The sequence below is a fragment of the Typopeltis vanoorti genome, chromosome 8, assembly GCF_054136105.1.
Source record: "Typopeltis vanoorti isolate ZY-2024b chromosome 8, IOZ_Tvanoo_1.0, whole genome shotgun sequence".
NCBI classification, from domain to species: Eukaryota; Metazoa; Arthropoda; class Arachnida; order Uropygi; family Thelyphonidae; genus Typopeltis; species Typopeltis vanoorti.
In genome coordinates, this window is record NC_143556.1 from 49,268,017 (window position 1) to 49,291,528 (window position 23,512).

The 23,512-nt window shown below is 36.3% G+C and overlaps 1 protein-coding gene across 1 annotated transcript in view; it reads right to left on the reverse strand.

Annotated features, from left to right (window-relative positions):
* The window catches only part of Ddr (discoidin domain-containing receptor 2), a 418,242-nt gene extending 395,247 nt beyond the window's left edge, over positions 1–22,995 (reverse strand). Inside the window, exon 1 of the mRNA XM_090397220.1 lies at positions 22,953–22,995. The gene's annotated coding sequence lies outside the window, so the exon portion shown is untranslated. The remainder of the gene's footprint in view (positions 1–22,952) is intronic.
* Between the last annotated feature and the right edge of the window lie 517 nt (positions 22,996–23,512).

Here is a 23,512-nt window from a genome sequence, read left to right on the forward strand (position 1 = left end):
CTTGCTTCGGTGTGCATTTCCACTAATGAAGTTAATTTTTCGTAATAATTGAAATGGATGGCATGTATATGAGGAAAGTTCCAGCCAATTACAATTTTAGCTAACATAAGCAACACTGGCGAATTTATCTATACCACAGACCGCAGTGGAATCATCCTAGGGAAAAAAAAAAAAATTCTTATTTCTAGTCACACACACGCGCGCGCGCAAAGTCGAGGCCTTGCATTACAAACCGGTCTGCTTCTGTCACATTTATAGTTTTTAGACTACTTTCCGTGTCGTTAACTGCTCATCAGAGTGTGGGTTGGCACCAAAAGCTTTCTGGTCAAAAACTAAAAAAAAACTAAACAGAAAATTATTAAAACAGAAATGCTTACAAAATAAACATGCATTTCAGAACATACGGAGACTTTCAAATTTTTCATTGGTAGAGGGCGCTATATACAACCCATTGAAGCATGAAACCTTTGGAGCAACAAATCCGTTGTCATAGTGATAAGGGAAGGTCTGTGAATGTGTCAGCTGTTTCCCCTGTGGAACTTGTATAAAACTCGAGTATCTTTAGCTTAAACCAGGTGCTAATAGGGAGAAATTGTGAATTCTTTTTCTACTACATTCTCATTAGCATACGTATAGAAAGCCTTCCGGAATTAATGAAGGGGGACAGCAAAGCAGTTTTGTTGTTTGATTGAGCTTTGCATCAAAATTCCCTATTTATCTTCCTGACGTGTCACGCATTCCTGGACTGAACAAATTTATCCTGCTAATTTCGTTCTTTCCTTTGGCACTGCATACAGAGCAGGTCCGCGTCTTGAAATTAGAAAAACTGTTTCATGTTCTGTGTTTGTGTGTGTGTCTATTTTTATCTCTCTCTCTCTCTCTCTCTCTCTCTTTCTAGCTGGTTCACCCATTCGCTCCCTGCTTCTCGCAAGGCTTTTTAATCTTGTCGACAGAGAGAGAGAGAACAAGTTGCTCTCCTTAAAATGACATCTGGTGTGAACGGCACAATTCAATGAGATATCAGTGAATTGCAAATCAGCCATCTGTTCGCATGTAAATAGGTAAAGACACGAATACCGAGTTACTGAAGAACTCAGTACGTGTGTAGAGAAATGGACAAATGAAAAAAAAGGTTGTTATCTGTAATACTGTAATTTGAGAAAAGTTAGACTAACAATTTGTAGCCTGACTTTTTGAATTGCGTTCAATATTCCGTTTACAGTCTTTTTGACCATTTGATACAAGGAAATAAAAGTTCTCTCCCATGCTCCAGTTTCGAAGTCACCGTGAAAACTTCCCACATAAAATTCCAGTTGGCCAATACTTTCCCTGGGAGTACCAAACATTTCACCCTTTAAGTTCGAAAACTTGCGTCATTCTGGAAGCTGGGTGATTAACACACACACACGCGCGCGCGCGCACACACACAACCTCTCAAGGCGAGTTGCTTGTAATGCCTTGGTTTTGTTAGCGGTTTCCTCCTTATCTCTACAGACATTTACTCGCTGATACAGCACTGTACCACTTCCGGAGATGTTGCGTTGCTTAGCAACCGGACAGCATTCTACTGACCGCATGACACGGAGAACATTCAGAGGTCAGAAGACTACATGTGTCTACTTATCCTCGATACTCCTCCCTAGTAGGAGACTATAAAAGCATTCTATTAAGATCCGATGGTGAGTCGAGTGGTGTTCACACTTAACGAATGTACCCTCAAAGAGTATCCCCCCCCCGTGATGCACATCTTGCTGTAGATAAAATTTCGACTAAATAAAAACAAAATCTAAGTCTAAACTTTGAAGGAATGTTTAAGCCTAAATTGTAGATGGTAGTAACTATTCATTATAGTTTAACAAAGTTTGAAAAGCGAAGTACGGCCTTTTCATCGTGCCAACTATCTTGTTTTATCACCGTAACCTTCTCGGTGTTAATTTCGCATTCTATTTACATCAATTTCCGTCTCTTCAAATGACCGCTATGTATGCGAAAAATTCTAACAAACAGGCAGTCGCTAAAGGCGACACTATGATAGATGGCGCTCTTAACAAACGACTAACCGTGACCGGATACCTAATTTCCACAACAAATCCTGTTTTAATTAGGCCTACGTGCGAGATGTAACTGAATACGTAATAATTCATAAGGTGCACACAGTTTAGATGTAATAATTAATTCGTCTCTATCAGATCGCGCTTCTCTCCAACGAACAATGCACAGCTTTAAGTCAAACGGATTGTCCTCGTCAGTAACTATTCGCCTAGCTACTTCACCTTTAACGTCTGGATACCGGACAGGTTCATCTCCACTTTCAAAAAGACAATTTCCCACATCTTAGTTGAGCTGTGCAATATAATAACTCTCTGGAATTAATAGTTTTTGAACACATCGCATTGACAAGTTTTCTAAGGCTGCTTTGTTAATCCTTTATAACAAATATAGTGAAGGACCATATAATCATTTAGGAATGTTTATAATCCTTCCATATGTCTCTGAATGATCATGTAACGCCATAATACATACCTTACGATTTATTGCAGCATGTGATCGATTTATGGACGAGGATCATGTGAAGGAGATTCAGATTCTAAATAGATAGAGCATTTCTAGTTCTAGAATGTCTCTATGATCGAAGGATCATGTGAAGTAGGTGTTTATAACTACAGGAACACAAACAACTTTAAAGTTGCTTTTTTTATGTGAACTCCCACTTACGAAAGATTGTAAAACAAGTCTTTAAACAAACCTAAAGAATTCTACATTAGAAATATTTTCGAACTGAAAAGGTTCGAAACATACAGACATATTTTAGAGCATTCGAGGTAATATACACTCATGAATCAAAACATTATGACTACACGGACTTCACGACTGGCCAGAAATAGACCGGTGATGAAGCTATCCTGGTATGGGGACTGTTCTAATGGACATCATCGGGTCTTCTCATCCCCAATGAACACACTTTGACCACCAATCTTTACTTGGGAATTGTTTCAGACCAGGTCATGGTAACAATATGGCACGTTGGATCTGCACCCTTCCAGCAAGAAAGCATCCAACGTGATCCCATCAAATATTTGGGAGATCATGTTGAACGCAGCATTTCGGTCACTGACCGAAATGCTACGTTCAACATGATCCTCAGAATATCTCAGGACATTTTCCGTGGTCAATTATTGCCAAGATGGTGCAAGCGGATATCTTGGTTAAAAGAGATCCAACATGCTACTAGGTAGCGCGTGTTCGGTCTCCTTTGTTTTGGCCGTGAGTTGTCTTTTCAATCGAGGGAAAGGAACATACACACCATTCAAGTTTATGATACGTCAAAACTAAAAATTCTAAAGTATCTCAAAAACATTTTAGAATCTTTTCCATTCTTAAATAAGCTTTAAATAATTCTACACGATTTTGAATTTGAAAATATTTCTAACTTGAAACATTATAATATACAGAAAGCTTTTATAATCTTTCGGATTTTAGAATATGCCAATATTTATTTTTTTAGCATTTTATTTCATCATTTGAAAAAATCTCTAAAATATTCCTCAAACCCTTTTAAGATTATTGAAAATTCGGATGATATTTTTAATGGAAGTTCGTTTTAACGACATAAGTTGTATTCAAAAAGACATAATTAAGTTTATTTTCTAAGACGTGTCCTTTCTGCTCCCATCAATGACACAATTTCTTACCCCAAATTACATGCTTTTAGACTCATGTACAACAACCATCCAGAAATAGGATTTCTCTTCCAGCCACACACACAAGAGTGAATTATTTTGTAGAATTAGTTAAAAGGTAATTACATTACCGAAACCTCTGCAGGAAGGAAAGTGTAATCCTGTTGACGTAGATCCTTATGGGTAATTTGATTAAGGTATTAAAATTTCAATGTTATTCATTCCCCAGATCTACGTATCCATTTATATTTCATCCGTTGTTTTCTCTACAAGCCGGTGGACTTAATGATTCGTTATCTTATTCAGTAAACCTTACATTCAAGAGGAAAAAACATTAATGAAAAAAAAAATACAAAACGCGCGCACAAACACACACACACAGAGAGAGAGCGGTAAAGTGCAATATGGGGAGAGATTTACATTTTACAGTAACAGTTAAAATAAGTAATAACGTCCTGAACACGTAGAAGAAGCAGCAAAAAAAAAAAAAAAGAAAAATTCAAAGACCATTTCATTAATAATTAAAATTAATTTCGCGTAGCTGAAGAGCATTATGAGATTTTTTTCTTCTTTATTTCTCCCGAGGTAAGCACTAATAACCCCTTAAACCTAGCGTACGGTGTGAGGGAGGTAAGGGATGCTCCTTGAACTGCGCAATCTGATGGATGCCATCTGCCAGCGTTATTAAATATTGATGGTGGATTGGAATAAATAATTTAAGTCGGCCATAGCTTAGTGTTATGAAAGACACAGAGTGCAGTACAACTATAGCTTCTCATTAACGTCACTGTGTGTCACGAGTCTGAGGTCCTCCTCTTCCAGTTTCTCTTCGGAGTATACTTCATCACTGCGTCGCTCCGACATTATCTGTGTCTTTGCTATTTAATAAACTCCCTCGCTTCCTCAGTGTGGGCTTATCACAGCAATCCACGCAACACATGCAAGCAATCAGTGAACTAACGGTTCGGCTCACATCCACTGCTGCCTACTCGCTCTCAAACCCTTCCCTTGTTTCTCGCCTTCCTGTACAACGGAGATCGATCACCGAACAAGCCAGCACCAGCAGCGGCGTGGCCTGTCTTAAAATACAACTACTGTTCTATGATGCTCACACCGCACTGGGTATTCCGGTGGTAATGTAGCTGTGTGTGCGACTTAATAAATAGTCCGGAAGTTAGCAGTGAAAATAGCAAATGCTGGATTAAGACTTTAGGCAAACATTCCTTTCTTCTTAAATCGCATTTCATCTTCCGGTGCTTCCAATGGGATTCTTAGAAACGGCTCGAGAATATTGAGAGGAATCAAAGCTTTTAAAAGAAAGGAGAACACTTCTAATTTATGATCTTTTCTTACCATTTCATGTTAGCATTCTTTTCTTGATATTATTCTCCAGCTTACTCTCGTCTTTTTCTATATAATCTCTCAATTTCCGTCTCTCTCTTTTTCTCTCTTATAAGATCGGCCTTAGACCGACTAGACATATTAGAACTTGTTTTTTCTAAGTGTAATCAATAAATATATTATTTATTTTTAATAAATATTATTGGAATATATTGATCCTCCATAGCTCAGTTGGTATAGACGAAGCCTATATATTTGGTCAGAAAGACCTGGGTTCCATTCTCGTTAGTGACGTGAGGGTTTCTTTATCTTGTTTCTTTCGACGAAAGGTGAATTAGCCGGTCTCACACGGAGGTAGAGGGTTCTTTTATCCCGGAAACTCGGGTTTTTCGTCCCTCAAAACAGGTAAACCGGTCCCGTGAACACACACACGGATTACAGTCGGGTATACCTAAGACCCAGCCATAGGTCTGATTCGTCAGCTATGCCTGTCCCGAGCCCCGATAAAAATAGAGCGGAGGGATTGAGATGGTGCAGTATCTCCCCGTACGTTTCGTATGATGACACAACAGCCGCCGTGTCATCATACGAAATAAAAAAAAATAATATATTCCCGATACCTAATTATCTTAAATTAGTTACCTCACTAAAATGATCCCAATTGCACTCCGCATTTACTACCGCTGGAAACTCTCTCTCTCTCTCTATTTATCTATCTATTTGCCTAGTAGAAATCTTGCACACACAAACAAAATAACTCTTCATTAATGTCTCTCGGAAGATTTTCCACTAAAAATTTCGTGAATAAAGATTAGTAAGTTCTATTAATGAAGAGCACTCTCTTAGCTGTAACCTATCTCAGCATTTCAGTTCACCCCCGTAGATATTCTGTCAGATTCTGGTCGATTCTATTGCCCACTAAACTATTCATTTTATTCCCTTTATGCTACGTATTTTAAATCACTGCCATATAACGTAGAGAGTTATCTTATTGGAAAATGAAAAGGATGGCGCCACGAAATTTCTACCATGTAAGATGCAATTAGGAAGCCATGAGAGAGAGAGAGGATCTTAAAATTTGGGATATATACGATAAAAAATTACTGTACATATCCTACGAAATAAATCAAATCTAGGTTACAAATAAGGGAACAACAGAGGAGTGTAGACTTTCTTGTACTCCTGCATAACTACCATCAATATTATTTGTACGTAAAATGAAAATGTATTTATAAGTATAACGTATGGATATTTCTGAAATACAAAGTTCCTTTGTATTTCAGAAATCTCTGTGTCTATCTCTGTGTCTCAATTTGCGAGATCTCAACATACTTCTAAAAGGGAGGCCCTCATTTCACTGCTTTGGAATTAATACGACTCTCCGCCAAACATTCGCTCTTTTAAGCATCTTAATTATTTTGTTGTTATTTTTCCTCGTGTATACCACTCTCTCTCACTCACTGATTGTCGGCATTGGTTATTCCAGTCTGACATTTCGTCCCAAATCTTTCCATATTCAGACAACATAATGAGAGCGCTGAGTCACTCTTTGAGAAGAAAACAACCCTAGTATATGCCGTGTGCTGACATTCCGATGAGTAAAATAAAATGCAGTGGAAACTATTTGTTTATGCATGCATTACTTCTTCTAAAAATGAACCGTTTGCTTATTTTAGGGCTCTTTCTTGGCAATTAAGGCAGAAACCATCAGCCATCCCCCCCCTAACTCGCTCAGATAACACCTGATAGGTGTTAACTGAGCGAGATAGCAGTTAAAATGTTCAACTGAAGTATTCGTCGCCCCCTCGTCTTTTCGACCGTCTTTGGCGGGTCAATAAATCGGGGAAGTTATTCAATGTACGAAAAGTTAATCCCAGTACACATGCATTCCCCACCCACCCATTCCTGGGTCTGTTCTGTTTTATCTCCCTGTTTTTTTTAATGTTACTTTCAGTCAATCCTTTTTAAATTCTTTCTTTCTCTCACCTGTAGTTTATTCTAATCTCATCTCTCTCTTTCTCCTCAAGTAAGAAAAGAGGAAACTGTTTTAATTTTTGCTGTGCAAACAAGTTCGAACCCGTTTACTTATTAGCGGCGAGTTCAAGTTCTTTTCTTTGCCTTAGGCTGAATAACTGAACCGTTTATGATTGACCATCCGGAACTTTGGATCTTTCTCAAGCAGTCATTATTTAGCTGTAGATTTGACCCACATTAGCTTGCGAATCTGCCCAACCAAACACGGTTGTTAATTTATAATCAAATAAATTATTCACCACACTCCGAAACTTCATGTTTATTTAAATAAAAAAAAAAAGTTAGCCGTTAACTTCCATACTCTCCTAAAGAGGGCGTGCAAGTTTCCGACATAACAAGGAAAATAAACTCTCTGGTTACATAATAAGTGGAGAAAACAATGATAGTTGATGTTTATTTTTTACCACACTCGACTATTAATGGCCACTTCATTATCAACAGCCTACTGACGTATTTATTCTCTGTCATCGAACCCACTCCCCCCCCCCGTCTTTATTCAGCCGTTTCACTTACTTTTCATCTTCGGACCGACACTTATCCTTTGATTTTTGATCCTCGCTCATTTGAGTATTAGCCACCCACGGGGTACTTCCTGTTATTAATTTGACTTATGATCATTAAGTTTTATAGTTGCAGAGAGGACCACACACGACTCTTCATCAAATTATGGTCGAATACCAGAATGCAATGAACTCCGCTCTTCTATATTTCGACGACGCCGTCTGTATTTCTAGAGTTCGGCAAACTTTGAAGTAAAAATGCTATCGTGTGTAAACGTCCGAATTCAACATGCGTATAAATTATGAGTGACGCTTCCGGTTTTTTTTTCTTTTCTTTATTTTTTTATTTTAAAGTGATGTGTAGATTCTGTGGATGTCTGAATTTTCAGATCTAATCAACTTGAATGAAATCATTAGCGCGAAAGATTGTTTTTACTTTTTTTTTCTTTCTCTCTTTCGGTAGTCAGCTATTTTTAAAGTTCAGTCACTGAACAGAAGTGGATGGCAGTTCGCCAAATTAATTCCACAGCAGAAACAAAACAAGTAAGCTTTATAAAACTATTTATAAATAATTACATTTGTTAGCGTTTTTTTTTTTTATATACAGTACTTTTTTTTTCTTCTGATTTTTGCTAATTTCGCTTTCATGAGCAGCCACTGTACATTTCATCTCGTATTTAATTGTTGAGGAGATAATGAACAGGAAGATATCGACAAAACTTCATCTGCATGCACTGTTGAATTTAAACAATATCTATTGCAGAAATTGTGTAGTATTTATGATAACTACAAAATGATTTTTTTAAATCATTTTATCATGTGCTGCCCTCTACGCTCATATCTGAAAAGCAAGACTATTATTCTCTTGGAAAATGACTGCTGCGATAAAAGATTGACTATAGAGGGGGGGTTAATGCGTATCCCCATATCCGTTCTGTGCGTGTATATGAGAGTACCTGGCTGTTGAAAGATAACTAAGTCATTACAGAAGAGAATTCTGAAATTATGAACTAGAAATAATTATTACTGACGGGGTTTTTCTTGAATGACATAGTAACCTATGACTTCCTGTCTTTCATTTGTTATTTTTCTTTTCCTATTTGTAAATTACAGTATGACCTATATGTATAAACAATGGCTATTTGAATTCCATATCCTTGAAGTGAGGGCGATGGCGTTGGAGGAGAAATATGACATTGTGGGTTAGTTATGGATACACACCTTTATTTTCTTTGTGGTTAAACCTAGCTAAGTGGTTTGCAGTTTGCGAACAAAATTTAAAGGCAATTAATGTAATTAAGGTATTATGTTTTAAGCTATTTCCTTTGCAGTTTATATATATATATATATATATATATATATATATATATCTCAAGAGCATTAGGCAGCCAGAAAAAGGCCGTTAACAAGACGGATTCTAGTATTTGAATAAAAGAATTTTTTTCTAAGCCTTTCTTCAACTGGTTCCTGAGTTGGTCGATCTCCTGTCTAGAAACACAGGATTTCTTCTCACCGGAAACTCGGGTTTTTAATCCCGCAACTCAAGAAAAATATATCATAATATATATACGAGTATATTATGTGTTAAGGTTCGGGACCAGAAGATGGCGGCAGTTATGTGCCGTACACTCCTACTTGGCTGTCTATTCAACTAACTGATAGTTATGCACCAACTTTCAGTGACTGGCTAAGGGTGGCGATTTGCTTCCCATCAATCTTCAAAACGTTAGGGATAAATGGCCTCGTCCATTCACGGAATAAAAGGTGTTAGCTAATTTATTTATTTATTTTTAAGAAAAGACAAAACTCTACTGATAATTATCGTGTTATAAGCTTATAAAAGACAAACTTAGCAATGTGACTTTTATACCGTAATTTGTTTTAGGAAGAGAAAATATCCAAATATTTGGATCCTACGATGTTGGGATCTAAAATATTTGTATCTTAACATCTACGGTCGTCCCAAAAGCAAACAGATATTCATTATAATATATATTGTGAAATTGTCCGGTCATTTGAAAAAATCTCTGGTATAGAATGTTGGCGCTTCTGAAGCCTAATGAAAGTGAGGGCTACTAGAAACAATTTTTACAAGATTCAAACAATAATTAAGTAGCTTCACTCATTTTTTATTGTTATTAGTGTGCTTAAATCAAAGGAAAGCCGTATTCGTATCGTAAAATGGATTTAGAACTCTGTCGTGTTTACGGTATGATAACATCTTTTTTTCTTTCTTTTTTTTTTTAGGTCATTTGCGTTTGCTATCAAGTCTTGTTTTATTTCCGTTGTAAAAACCCTAAAATGAGTGACAGTTAAGGACGGTGTCATAATTATAGATTCGTGACCCATCTTACGGACTACAAGGCACACGCAAATCATACAAGGACGAACTGATAGCAACTTCCTCGCGTGCGACAGCTGATTCAATCGGACATATTTTTTTCCCTGTTGTTGTTCTAAGTTTAATTAGGTTCGGTATGCAAATGAAGTTTCTTACACTCACTACAAGGGTCATTTATATTTGAAACTCTATTTGGCAACAGTCTCCGCCATAGGTCAACTCTGCTACTTTATACAGAGGTGTGCTTAAGACGCGCGTGTCTATTGATTTAATTTTTTTTTATAACCACCAACACCAGGATAGTAATGGATTTCTTGTGCTCACTGCCGCACCTTATACACGTTTTAAACACAGGATGAGGTTAAGGGGAGGGGGTTGTGAAATCACTCTAAAAAAAAAAAAAAAACTCCGTATATTTGCACGGTAAACAGCTTTGAGGTGAAGAAGGGAGTAGAAAATCCTCGTATACCCTCGCTCCCCAGTTCCCTCCTGCATACTTCGAAACCAACTCTGGGCAAGTACACACATTTATTGCAGATCAGCAGCAAGATGCACATACTCAGCGACGTTCATATAGCAAGACTTCGGTTCACGGTCGATTCTGTGTTATTTCCTGTTGCGTGTTCCTCTAATGAGACGGCCGCTGTCGACCGCATCTGTTCCATCAATCACGCGCCTTAAAACAACCCTGCAGCCGCCGAGGAAATATGAAACGACCAAGGGATGTTTTGTGCATTGTTCAAAGTAGAGAACATCACCAAAAATGACTATTAAGAGTGGCACTGAGCTACAGGGTAATCGAGAAAATGGGTTTTTGCTTCGAGACTGGCACGACAAAGAATGCAATGATGCTACCAGCTGGGAGAAGGTGAGCTTCGTTTAGGTAGAAAGGAGCATCATCTACCCAATGGAAGAGGATGGGAAGAAGAAGATTTTTTTATTTTTATTATTTTTTTTTGTCATACATAACAATAACAGGATTTCAGCAGTCAAAGTTTAAATGCAACTGTAGGGTTATTGCGTCCCTTCTTGTGTGTGTGTGTGTGTGTGTGTGTGTGTGTGTGTGTGTGTGTGTGTGTGCCCGAGCGCGCGCTCAGCAATATCCACGCCCCTAATGGCCACATTGCAGTCCTCAGATTTCGCCACATGGTCGCTACTGTAGTGAACGTAACGGATTTGAACGTGTAGTCAAGTAATGGCTTCAGACCCCAACTTGCAAATAAGGCGGGAAAAAAATTGGGGGTAAATGGAACATCGGTTATTAATTTTTTTTTTTTTCGAAGTGTAAAACTATTCCAAGGGAAGTGAAGGACGAGAATAAACAAAAAAAAATAAATAAAAGAGGGCGAGAGAAAGAGGAACAATTTAAAAACGCATAGGAAAGAAAGAAAGAAAAAGATGAAAAATAAAAGAGAGAAAGAGTATTAAAAGAAAGAAAAAAGGGGATAAAAGAAATGGAGGGAAATGCGAAATACAAGAGCACTCAAAATAGAAAGAAAATTAAGCACCAGAAAGAAAATAAAAATTTAAAAAAACTAGGATAGGAACAAGGGATGCAAATCATAAGGGCAGAATAATTGTTAATTGGTAAGAAAAGTCAGTTTGCCTAGATGTGGAAGACAAATTAGAGTTCTTACGAAATTTCTCACATTTGTCTGTGATCTCACTCAGTCTTGTCTATCAAGATCTAAGACTTTTTCACATCTCTTTCCTTGAACAGGTTCCAACCCTATGGTTTCAGATCTGGTTCTGAGTTCAAATCAGGTCAAAGACCTTACGTGAATCCTTTCCACTGTGTGTGTGTGTGTGTGTGTGTGTGTGTGTGTGTGTGTGTGTGTGTGTGTGTGTGTGTGTGTGTGTGTGTGTGTGTGTGTGTGTGTGTGTGTGTGTGTTGCATTGTCCCCTTGTCTTATTACAGCGAAGCTGGTTTCAAACAGATTACAGACGGAGTTTTGAGAGTACTTGAATGACGTCACACTTAGAGGATGAAGAGGAAAGTTCTCAACAATTGGGACGTTCTGTGGCTGCTCTGGAAAGAATAGTCACCAAACGCCCATATCTGATCTTTCCAGTCAATGAAGCATATGGCCCCTATCATTGACAAATCTACGAGCCGGTATGACATTTTAATATTTGACGTAATTGTGACACGATTATTTTCTTACCCAGCTGAGGTTTTCTTTATTTATTTCTTGCATATGATATGTTCGGGAAGAGCGGAGTGGCTATGTAGTCAATACTATGATCGCTATTGTTGACGAAGTAAATATTTGTTCGCTGTATAAAGTCTCCAGCGATACATTAAGGGGTGAGATGTAATCTAATAAATACAAACTGCTTTTAACATTGTGTAAAATACAGATTATGCGCTAAATCTGTCCAGGTTTTTTGTATCAACTAATGTAATTTGCATTGCTTTTATTACTAATTTTAAAAACTCCAGTAAAATTATTAGAGTTCTTAGCAATTTTTTTTTAAAAAAGTCAATTCGATAAAACACTGGTGAAGTTCTATGAAATTCATTCACCAAATGGACAAAAGAGTCGTTTTACGGATGTCAATAAAGAAAAAAAAGACATTTAAAACGTCAAAAATCTGCCCAAACTCTTCTGTGTTTATGTTTTGCCAATATATTTCACAATCTTACACTTCCTTTAAGATTCTAGGAAGTCCCAAGCCATCGGTGATTTTTATATGGAAGTCATTCTTTTCACTTTATCAACTAAATGCTATAATTCTTTGATATACCCTACGAATATCAAAGAAAAATTTCGCGAGTCAAACCTTTAAACCTATAAACACCTTTCCAGTAAGGTCAAAAGGCTGATTTGAATTTGTTACGCCCGTTTTAGAAAACCATAAATATCACAAAGAAGTCGAATGATTTTTAACAAAAAATGTTGATGTTTTTAAAACTTAGAAATGCATAGCTTATATTTTAAAAACTTTAAAAATCAATTTATAAAAATAAAAAAATGTCTTCGTACAAAGGAATCCTCCTATGGTGGATTTATCTTATGATTTCAAAATAAGATGCTTTTGATATTTATTTTCAGTGATTTAGATCTGAATCTCCGCCCAATGCCCTTCGACTGAAAAACTCAATCCCGTTTAAGACGCGAAGAACCCTTATCTGCGCTTTTCATATGAAAGTGAATTAACTGCTCTCATATACGAATGGAGGGGGGGAAGGTTCAAGTCTATTCGTAAGCGCAAAAATTCGAGTAAATAAATAAAAAATAGAATTATTGAATTTAGATAAAAAGAAATAAAATTAAAAATTTTATAGTTCTGCCGAGGACAAAAACCCAAGTTTACCGAAGAAAAATCTTCCATATAATGTCAATTAGCTAAGCCTTATTTAAGCAGGTCTGGCAATTTTAACTCACGTATATCACTTCTTTTTTTCTCTGGTGGAAATCCACGTCACCATGGAAGCAATAACAAAAACAAAAAAAAAGCAAAATAACTCGTAAGCTTCATTTATTATTCTCTATTCTTTATAGTACCAAGCAAACAGCCTCTAGACAAAAAAAATCTTAGATTTAACCAGCGCTGATTTGAAAAAAATGGAAATGCAGACCTCTTAGAAAAGACAACTTTAATTGCAACACATGCCTAATCACTAGACATGAACTCAATCAGCTTGTCGTTTCCCGTACTGATACTGACCATCGACCTTTCATACCACTTTCTTACACGTTAGTGTCACCGATGAGAAACAGGAAGGTCAGATGTGACCTCTATAGTAACAAACAAACACAGTTCTTTACTTGATTTAAAAAGTTTCAAACTTTTAAAGCCAAGAGGTCAGTAACCCGCAGCTATCCATGGCCTTCGTGACTGTATGGATCGCGAGACAAGACCTAACACCAATTTGCTTCCCGTGTTTCAAACCTTACTTCGTTTTGTTTGGAAGAAAATGATATCTGGGAGCCTACTGACTCACCTGGGATTACGACAGCTGTTTCTTTTGCTTTTGTCTAGAGGGCGCTGTGTGTACGTGCTTGTTAGTGAAAAGAAAACAACTAAAAGACTGTGGTTAGTGTTAAAACATCCAATTAGATTATTATCAATAAAAATGAGTAAAAATGCCTTCATGCATGGGAAAAAATGAAACCAAAGATAATTTCATGCACTTATGCTCGTTACAATTATCCGCCTACTAGTCTGCACCACCTTTTACAAAATGGCTGCAACCTGCACGAAGCAGTTGAAGCGAAGAGAGAAAAAAGAAATGACTTAACAATCCATCATCGGAATATAATTGATAGAACCGTCAGTTATAGAACCCCAAGGAGGGTCTCCGAGCTACGACAATTAACCCAGCTATAACATCAGTCCAAGATTTTAGCTATCAACGAGTATTTTTCTAATGCATGCTAAGTACGACATCTGGTGACAGAAAAAACATTAAAAAACTAGTTGGTCGTTTAAGCAAATTGTTGTTTAATTGCGAAAGAAATGCATCCCTTCTAAGAAGAAAAAAAAATGCATCCACATTGCAAAGGAACAGGAGCCATCCATCAAAAAAATCTGGAGATTCACAGTCGAGATCACCCTGATTATTAGATTTTTAATTTTCCTTTTTGTTCATTTTCTGGTGCATGCTTCACGTGTTTAAGGTAAGTAATTACCAAGACTATAGACAACTCAGAGAAACCTTTTTGAAGACATAATTAGCATTTTTGGGATTCAACAGTTTCTTACATCCATTCCCCCCCTCTACTTCCTAACAACGAACAGAACCCTGCGATCGACAGTCTTTTATTAAACGGCCTTGATAATTTCCACGTGCTCCAAGTAATTACACCCTTACCAGATCAATAGAATCCGGTGTCTTCTTGTATGTGTGTGTATGTGCGTGGGCTTGCTTCCTGCTCCTATGGGATAATTACCCAGCATGCACGCACAACTACAGACACACACACACATCCTTTCTCAATCTGCTCCCCACTTTTGGGGTGAATGGCTGTATCTACAACACGAAGTGATCTGCTCAGACATTTATCTCTGCTTCACTGACACTATATTGAAAATGAGATATGACTCGATGATTAGAAGAGAGATTGATCTCTTTTACGTCTTTTTCACAGTTAATCTTCCCCCCCCCCATAAAATAATGGTTTGTGAAGGCATAATTTAAAGGTGACAGAATTACGGGGGTGGGGGGGAAATGAAACATGCCTAAAGTTGTTTAACCAGAATGGACTCAAGACCTTTTTCATATAATGAGTTAAGGAAGGAATTAATCAAAATCATTAGAATGATCGGTTATTTTTGATTTAGATCTTATCGATTATATTTGCCATAAAATCCTTTAATTTAATGGCATACATAAGGAACAACCATCTAATTTAAGACGAGTGGCTTGAAAACAGTGCCTGCATTACGAACAGACACGTTTTGCTCATTTCCAACAATATTCCCTTACATTACAAGCAGATGTAATTAGAACTAGTAAGTGATTTTGATATTGAAGGACATGGCTTTAACCACTGACAGTGGCGAACCCTATTCTGCAGAAGTCCAAACAATGTAAATAATTATTTATAGTTGCAATAGCAAACTTCTACTAGCTTACCAACTATATAATAATAATAATAATAATAATAATATTTATGGAAATATACACCGATTACTTTGTGCAAATAGAACCAGTGGTTGCCATGGAAACATGACGTCACGTCCGTCTTACTTGACAACAAACAAACAAACAAACAAAACTGGACGTTTCGTTTGCTGTTGCATTTTATTTGGAAGAATGCCAAAATATTTCCAGTGATTGTAGAAACGTGACGTCACGTCCGTCTTAGTTTGACAGCAAACAAACAAAACTGGACATTTCATTTGCATGTTACATTTTATTTGGAAGAATGCCAAAATATTTCGGAAACGGAAAGAATAAATAAGAGGAGAGGGAAAGCAACTGAAAAGAGATGAGTTAAAAGAATATCCAAAAATATAGAAAGGAAATAGACGGGGGGGGGATGGAATGTCAGTATTGCTTTTCGTTCCGGTTGCAACTGAAATGTAGGAGAAATTTAAAAACTCTTGCCTTCATACGCATGATCAGAAGACAGAAGAAAATATTTTTTATTATTAATATAGTTGATGTTAAACACTGACACATTCCAACAAGAGAAAGATCATAGAATCGCTAAATAATAACACATGGTTCTTCCACTTCTTCAGATTTTGGAAAAAAATATTCAAATTGATAGGCTGGGAAGGGAGAAGGAATACTTCTCCTTTACGAGTTTGATTACAATGTAAAAACAAGTTGCATTTAGGTTTGTCGTTTGTATGTTCAACAGTCAGAATCTCTGTTTCAGCCTTCTCCGAGACTGGATGAATCAACCTCATTTTAGAATGCCTAGAGAATGTTAACCTGTTACTACCAACAAGTAAACGGTACTGTCGTTCTTTCTACTACGTCAGTAGGAAAAAAGCGAAGGATAGCATCAAGGCACGTTGCGAAATATATTTGTGTCCCTCATTACCGACATTTTTAGTACTTAAAAGATCTACTGGTATTAGGTACAACCTCTTTAACTCCTAAACACAGTTTTCCATTAACATTATACCCTACAGACGGGGCGTTGATAGTAATTCCAGTCTTAAGTTTCTATGCGAGAAGGATACGGATTGTATGAGTCTATCATAATGTGGAATGCGCCTATTATGGAAACGTATGCATAGGAATTTTTCAATAATATTTTGCACTAAACAATACCTTCAATCTCGGCGGCAGCGTGGTGGTAGTTAGTGCGTATCAAGATTGTGTGTGTGTGTGTGTGTCAAGAGACGTGCGCGGAGATTCTAATGTAACGATGGTGGCGACCAATTTGTAAAATGAGTCCGTGGACTGCTTCGTTCTGCAGTTAGGCCAATAAAAAGAACATAAATTAATCAACGCAAATGTAATCCTTTTAATGGAATACATTCTCCAGATAACCCAGATGGCGTAACATGTAAATTAACCTCATCACCAGTGGTAGATAGCGGTCTACAGAGAGAAAGAGAGAGGGAGAGAAATGAATTATGTGTTGTTACGTGAAAATACTATCGCTGGATTGCGAGCATCTCTCTCTCTCTCCTTCGAGCCTCGCATTCCTGCTGCAAGATTATTAACACGAAATGCGAAGAAAGTTAAAGAATTCCAAATACTTGTTACATTTAAATCTTTGCAAGGGGAAGTAATAAACAGAAACAAACAGAAAAGTGACGCATAAAGAAACAAAGAAGGAAAATGCGCAAAAAAAAAAAGAAAGAAGACGAAAGAAAAATCGAAAAATTAAAAGAAAAAAAAACCCAAACAAAGATAAAAAATGATAGTAAACAAAAAAGGAAGAAGAAAAACAAGAAGAGGTGATGAAATAAAAGATAAGAAGAACGCGAAAATAAAAGTAGAAGAAGAAGAAATGAAAAAGAAAAAAAAAAGAAAAAGGGAGAGAGAGAGAGAGCAGTGGTAAGAAAAAAATAGAAAGAAGGAAGAAGCTAATTACTTTGTTTTCCAACAAGTTCACTCTACGATATTTCGAAGATTTTATAGTTTGCCTTCCGATGTTGCCCTAATGGCACCTGTATGAATATCCCCCTCCCTCCCCTGAAGCTTTTCCCTTGTTAGTTGAACTTCTAGAGTTTGTATGTCCCGTCAGTAGCACGCATCGTGTTAAGAAAGAGACGTGGGAAGTTCCACTGCCGTTTGCTGTGGGATCGATGATGATTCCATTAAGGATTCGTATAAAGCTCCTTCCCAACACTGGACTACACACATAAATGGGATATCTAATATATACGGAGTTTCAATAGCTGCACCGCCATTCAGACTATAGTCGTTCTTCGGGCTTAATGCGTTTTCCGTTTCATCGAATATGCATTAAGAAAAATGCGGTTGAGTTACAGTTTATTTTAGTCCCACCCAGTGTTCATACTGCGTGCAATTGCTCCTTGCTTTTTCCCCAACCCCCTATTTTACAATTCCTACCAAGTCGTCTTGTGACAGTGGTTACATTTCTAAGCAAACGTTAGCACTTGAAATCCATTTCGTGTCTTTCTTATATGTATGCGTGTGTATTTGCTTAACTGTTTTGATCGAACGGAAATGTATATTTTGTTTAACCCTTCCCCTCATAGCTACCACGTCCTGTATAATTTGATAGTCTGTTTCTTTCTTTCATGATATAAATATAACCCTTCCGCACATGACAGTCACGTTTTCAAAGCAAGTTTACTCGTCTGTTTTTGAGACGGCTAAAATATTCTAGCTCTTCTGTCACGCAGATATTCATGTACTCGTAAGCTGTTTCATACACTACACAAATATTTTCTTTGTTAAGCGTTAGCACGTTCTGTGCACGAGTTTGATACAGCTCGGGTGCAGAACAAAATAATCTGTTTCATCTGAACAGGAATGTGCAATTCTTGCGTAATATGTTATGCACAATTTATTGTCTCTGTACACATGATTTCGGATTTCGTTTTCTGTACATTTCTTGCATATTTCACTGTCTTCATACACATGATTTCGTTTTCTGTACATTTCTTGCATATTTCACTGTCTCCATACACATGATTTCGTTTTCTGTACATTTCTTGCATATTTCACTGTCCCTGTTCATATGAGCATGTTCTGTGTACAGAGGTCTCTTTCACATGAGCGCATTTTACGTGGTGTCTGTCTCAGTCATTATACTTTTTTTTTCTGAGCAATTTTAAAAGTTTCACGCGCCCAACAATTATTTTTCCTGTCATACGATGGCTCCTGTTGCTCGTTTATATTTTATTTTTATACAAATTACGCCATTTCCTCCTGCTGAATTTTCTTAAATGATTCTATTTGTGTACTTTTAAATAAAAATTAAAGAAAAGAAATCACTAGCATTTTCTTTAAAGTAACAACTGTCCCATCAAATTTAAATGTGTTATGTTCCTAGAGTAATTATATTTAATTTACTGTTGTTCATAATTGCGTATATTAATGTAGTAAAAATTAACTGAATGTTCTGGAATTTTAATTAAGTAAATTTATCAGACACTGTAAGAAATATCTAAACAATTTTAAATTAAGATTTACTCTAATGATATTCACCGACTCTAAGACATCAAGAATGTCTTAAGTAATGTACTGGTGCTTGCATTTGAAAACATTTCTGGTGAATGTTACCTTATGACTCATAAACTAGTCCCTTCCCACCCCTGGATCATATTTTACGAAGTTATTCAAGGAGTAATTTCGCGAAATAAGGATCCGAAGGAAAATGGTGATTAAAGAATAAATCAGCACCGTAATAAATCAATAAATTTATTGTGCTGAGCTCCCCGTTCTCCATTTATACGCATTTGGAAAAATCAATGAAGAAATCGAGAAATATGCGATGGTCAGAATTTCTAAATCAGTTCGTGATTTGATTGCAAGGGGGCTGTTCAGTTAGGACTATTTCCAGACTGATACTAAAGTTTTATAACCTTTACAAGTCTGTCTCCACCGGTCTTTCCTAACCATTCTAATATCCTACTAAAGTCAATGAAATGGGTTGGGCAATTTGGATCGAGTATCTTCATAAGATATTCATATCCATTTCCTTTTCTGGATTCTCGGTAATAAGATAACTTATCTTTAAAGTGTTCATAAAACTCATTGAAGTAGAGGGGTTTTGATTGATTGCAAGTGTAGCTTAGCGAGCATGAAAATAGATTAATATATGTTTTCCATCTACTCTCCCAGATCATTACACGTCTTGTTACTTTAGCTACAAAATGGGGAAGAAATAAGAAACTCCGTTTATGTTCCTGAAGAATGAAACTGAGAATGCTACTGGAGTTAGGATACCGTTGTAGAGGGCCATTAAAAGTTTGCTGCTCGCTTAGTTTAATTTTACGAGGGGGCAGAGCTCAAAGGCCATTTGTCGAATTGCGTTGTTCTACGTTCAGTCTCTACTTAGCAATCGAGAATTTCCCTCTTTGTGTGTGTGTGTGTGTGTGTGCGCGCGCGCGCGCGGAATCCAACATTGAATTAGATTCTAGAGCTGGCTTTTGTTGACATTCTTATTGGTGCTTCAGTTTTTCTTAATCCACATTAAACAGACATCGAATATATATATTCCTTACGGTGGCATACAAGGGTAGTAGTAATTTGCAAAGTTCATACCATTGTCACTTTATTTTATTATCTTTTTTTTTTCTTCTTAAATTTGCATTATCCATTTGAAGCTGAAATTCTTAACGCATATTTTATATATGTGCAAGGAGCTTAAATACATTACTACTATCTCAAAAGGACACACACACACAGAAAAGAAAGTATTTTCATTGTTACCATATTGGAATCTTCGCAGATTATTCTTGCCTTGCTCATTGCTACCTATTACCGTAACGTTCGAACAAGAAGAATTCATAATATATAACAACTGAACATAAACATATTTGCTTGATAAGTGAACCCGTTGCGTATTGACCACATCAATCAATAAATAAATAGTATTAGTTATAAAACAGATCACCGGCATAAAGGATAATCATAAAATGTAAAATTGCATGACTTGAATAGCTACAATACGAAATCCGGAAAATGGAGTACACTCTTAGAAGGAATGTAAAAATTAATTTAACGACTAAAATTACAAATGACGCTAATTATTCTCCAGGATTAAACTCGCATTATCTAGGTAATAAATATGGCACAGTCACGGCAGATATATAATGAAAAGTTCAAAGAGTAGTATGTATTTACAGTTTAGTGCGGGCTGATTTCACTAGCCATAGCCTCGTGTGGTATCGCCAGTTATTCATTGGATAAAACTGTGCTTCGTAATTTTATGTGCTCTATCATCGTTCTCTGGTTTTTAAGAAATTGCATTTCTTCCAGGAATATCCTGTATAGCTTGATTCTATCTGCATAATGATGATTAGGTCTTTTTTCATTTTACGAAGTATTAGGACTCTTAAGGTATAGCTGTCCATTTTACATTTTCGATGCCAGATTAAAATCTGGCATCGAAACAAATGCAAAACTATTAACTGGTTACATGTATTAATTACCCTTGACTATAGCTCAGTGCTACTGCTTATTTGTCATTATTTCAAGAACCATTCTAAACCATTCGAAAAATTTTGGTGAAATTCAGTAAAAGACTAAAAGATTACCTAGCCTTCCAGGCTTCCGTAACATCCCCGCACTAATATGTGGATCACATTATTTTGGCAAACGGATTTCATGGATGGATCATCAGTGTGTGAGATATGATTAAGTATGATTTAAATTAGGGCAGAAGCAACTAAAGGCTATGAGGCGCGTATTTCATGCCTGTTAATTGTGTATGTTGTTCTTCTGTCCGTTTCGAAGAGGTGTGTGTGTGGGGGGGGGGGGGGTCCTGCTAGTCCAGATTTAAACAGAATCTGGGCTAGCGGGATATGTCCTTGAAGTTGAACCATTTCTCAGGATGATAGATAAGATCAAATTGCGCGACAGATTTTAATACATCGAGATTTGATCAGAGAAAGCCATCTCTAGAAGTAGTTGAAATGCCAACAATTAAAAAAAAAAAAATTGAGAATTGACGTCTTGACAAAAATATAGATTTTGAAGACCAATCCTAACAAATCTTAAGAGGACGGGCCACATAATGTAGCCGCGGAAAGTGAAACAATAACCTCGCATGGCTTCGAATCTTATAGTGCAATGAATATTTGTAAAAATATTTAGGTGGCACATTAATTTTTATCGCATGGTATACCTCCCTGCTTTCTGGAGATCTGAAGTAGATTGAAAGAGTATCATGTTTAATCTCCAAAGCAATATTTCCAGATTATTAAACCTTCAGCCCGACCAAAGTAAACTAAATGTTAAATAATCCCATAAAAAAACCACTCTCCAAGCAAGTTCCGTTGTATAATATCAGTGACACTTTCATTCATTTGTCAAGGTTTTGTCTAATACGTGTTACTTGCAATCCAACAATAGTAACTATTGTAATAACTATTTTAATTAAGGTGTCATGGGAATGGGAAACAAACAAACAAACAAGCCATCTTGTTTATTAACTCACATTTATATTTAATATTAATAATAAATAGTTATCAAATAGCTAGACATTCGGCGCATATTAGCGTGTTGATACCCAATCATGTCAAGAAAAAAAAGGTAATAGGCTATTTCGAAAATCTTATCCATCGTCTATTTCGTTCTTGACGACGTAACAGTAATATCATGCTTCTTATATATTATGAATGAAAATCTTAATGATTTTTTATGCATAATGTACAAGATTTATATCAAATAAAATATTTACATCAAACAAAACAATTAAAATATATAAAAATTAATAAAAAGAATAATAATTGGTATGAAATTATTGATCCAATAAAATATAAACATTGCATTAAGCCAATGATTATTACATCTTTAAATTCAGTAATAAATCAATAAGTAAGGTTTTGGATGCATTTAAAGCAGCTAAGGTAATAGTGAAAGAAATAAAGAATAAAACGAAAGTTGTAAAATATTTCCGTGATTGAGTGCGATGAGGAACTTAGTTGAATAGCGGTTTGCCGGACATCGCCGTTTACTACCAATAATCTTAATTAACTCGCAGGATAGATAGACTTAATTTTATTTAAGCGTTCACATCGTAATTGTTCTATTAATTAATTTGGCCCCTAGGTGGCAGAGGTAATTTAGTGAGGATGGCTAGCACCTCGTGCCAAGAACACAATAACGAACGGAGTTTCGTGTACCTGCTATCCAGCCGTCACAATTAGGCCCACTAAACATTGTGTAAAACTTCTTGCCCCGAAAATTAGCGACTTAAAAGAACACGCATCTCGGCAGAGTCCTACAACCGAGGTTAATTAAAAATCCCCCAAAGAATGGAGAAGTTGTACGTCAGCGCGCACGCCTCGCAACATCACCGCTTGTCCATTCGCGATTTCATCAGCAGCTGACAACTTTCTATTTCCTTTTGGCTACTGCGTTTGAAAAACCACTAGAAAATTAATAACTTCTAGGAAGGAGAGAAGGAAAAAGAAAGCAAAAAAAAAAGAGAAAAGACTTACCCGCTTGTGTAGTTTCTTTAACCTCCTCTAGATGGCGCTTCTGCAATATATATATAAGATTGTGTTAAGGGAAGTAAAGAGTAGGCTAGGAGAGAATGCTAAATTATTCTTAAAATCTACTTATAAATACAAAAAATGTGAATATAGTCTCAGTAATACACAAAAAGAATATACAAAAAGAAAAAACATGGCATGTTTTTATCTTATCCCATATTTTCCTCCATCTTTGCACTTTTTTCTCACTGTTTATAAGTGGATTTCATTATAAATCTACTTATGAAATAAACAGAAAAATCAACAATATCTTTCATATGAAATGGGCATTCTAAAGACATATTTCGGTGATTACAGTACATTTTTTATTATCCAGTTATACAATATACTGAAATAATAATTCCCGACAAGTTTCGTAAATCGTAGGATTTACATCTTCAGGGGTAAATAGTATAACTTAAAGTTGAAACAAGAGAAATTAATAAATATAAATCATAACCGTCTGACTATTCATAAACTCAAATAACAGAATGCAGATATAAAACGTTATTGACGTTGAACAATAC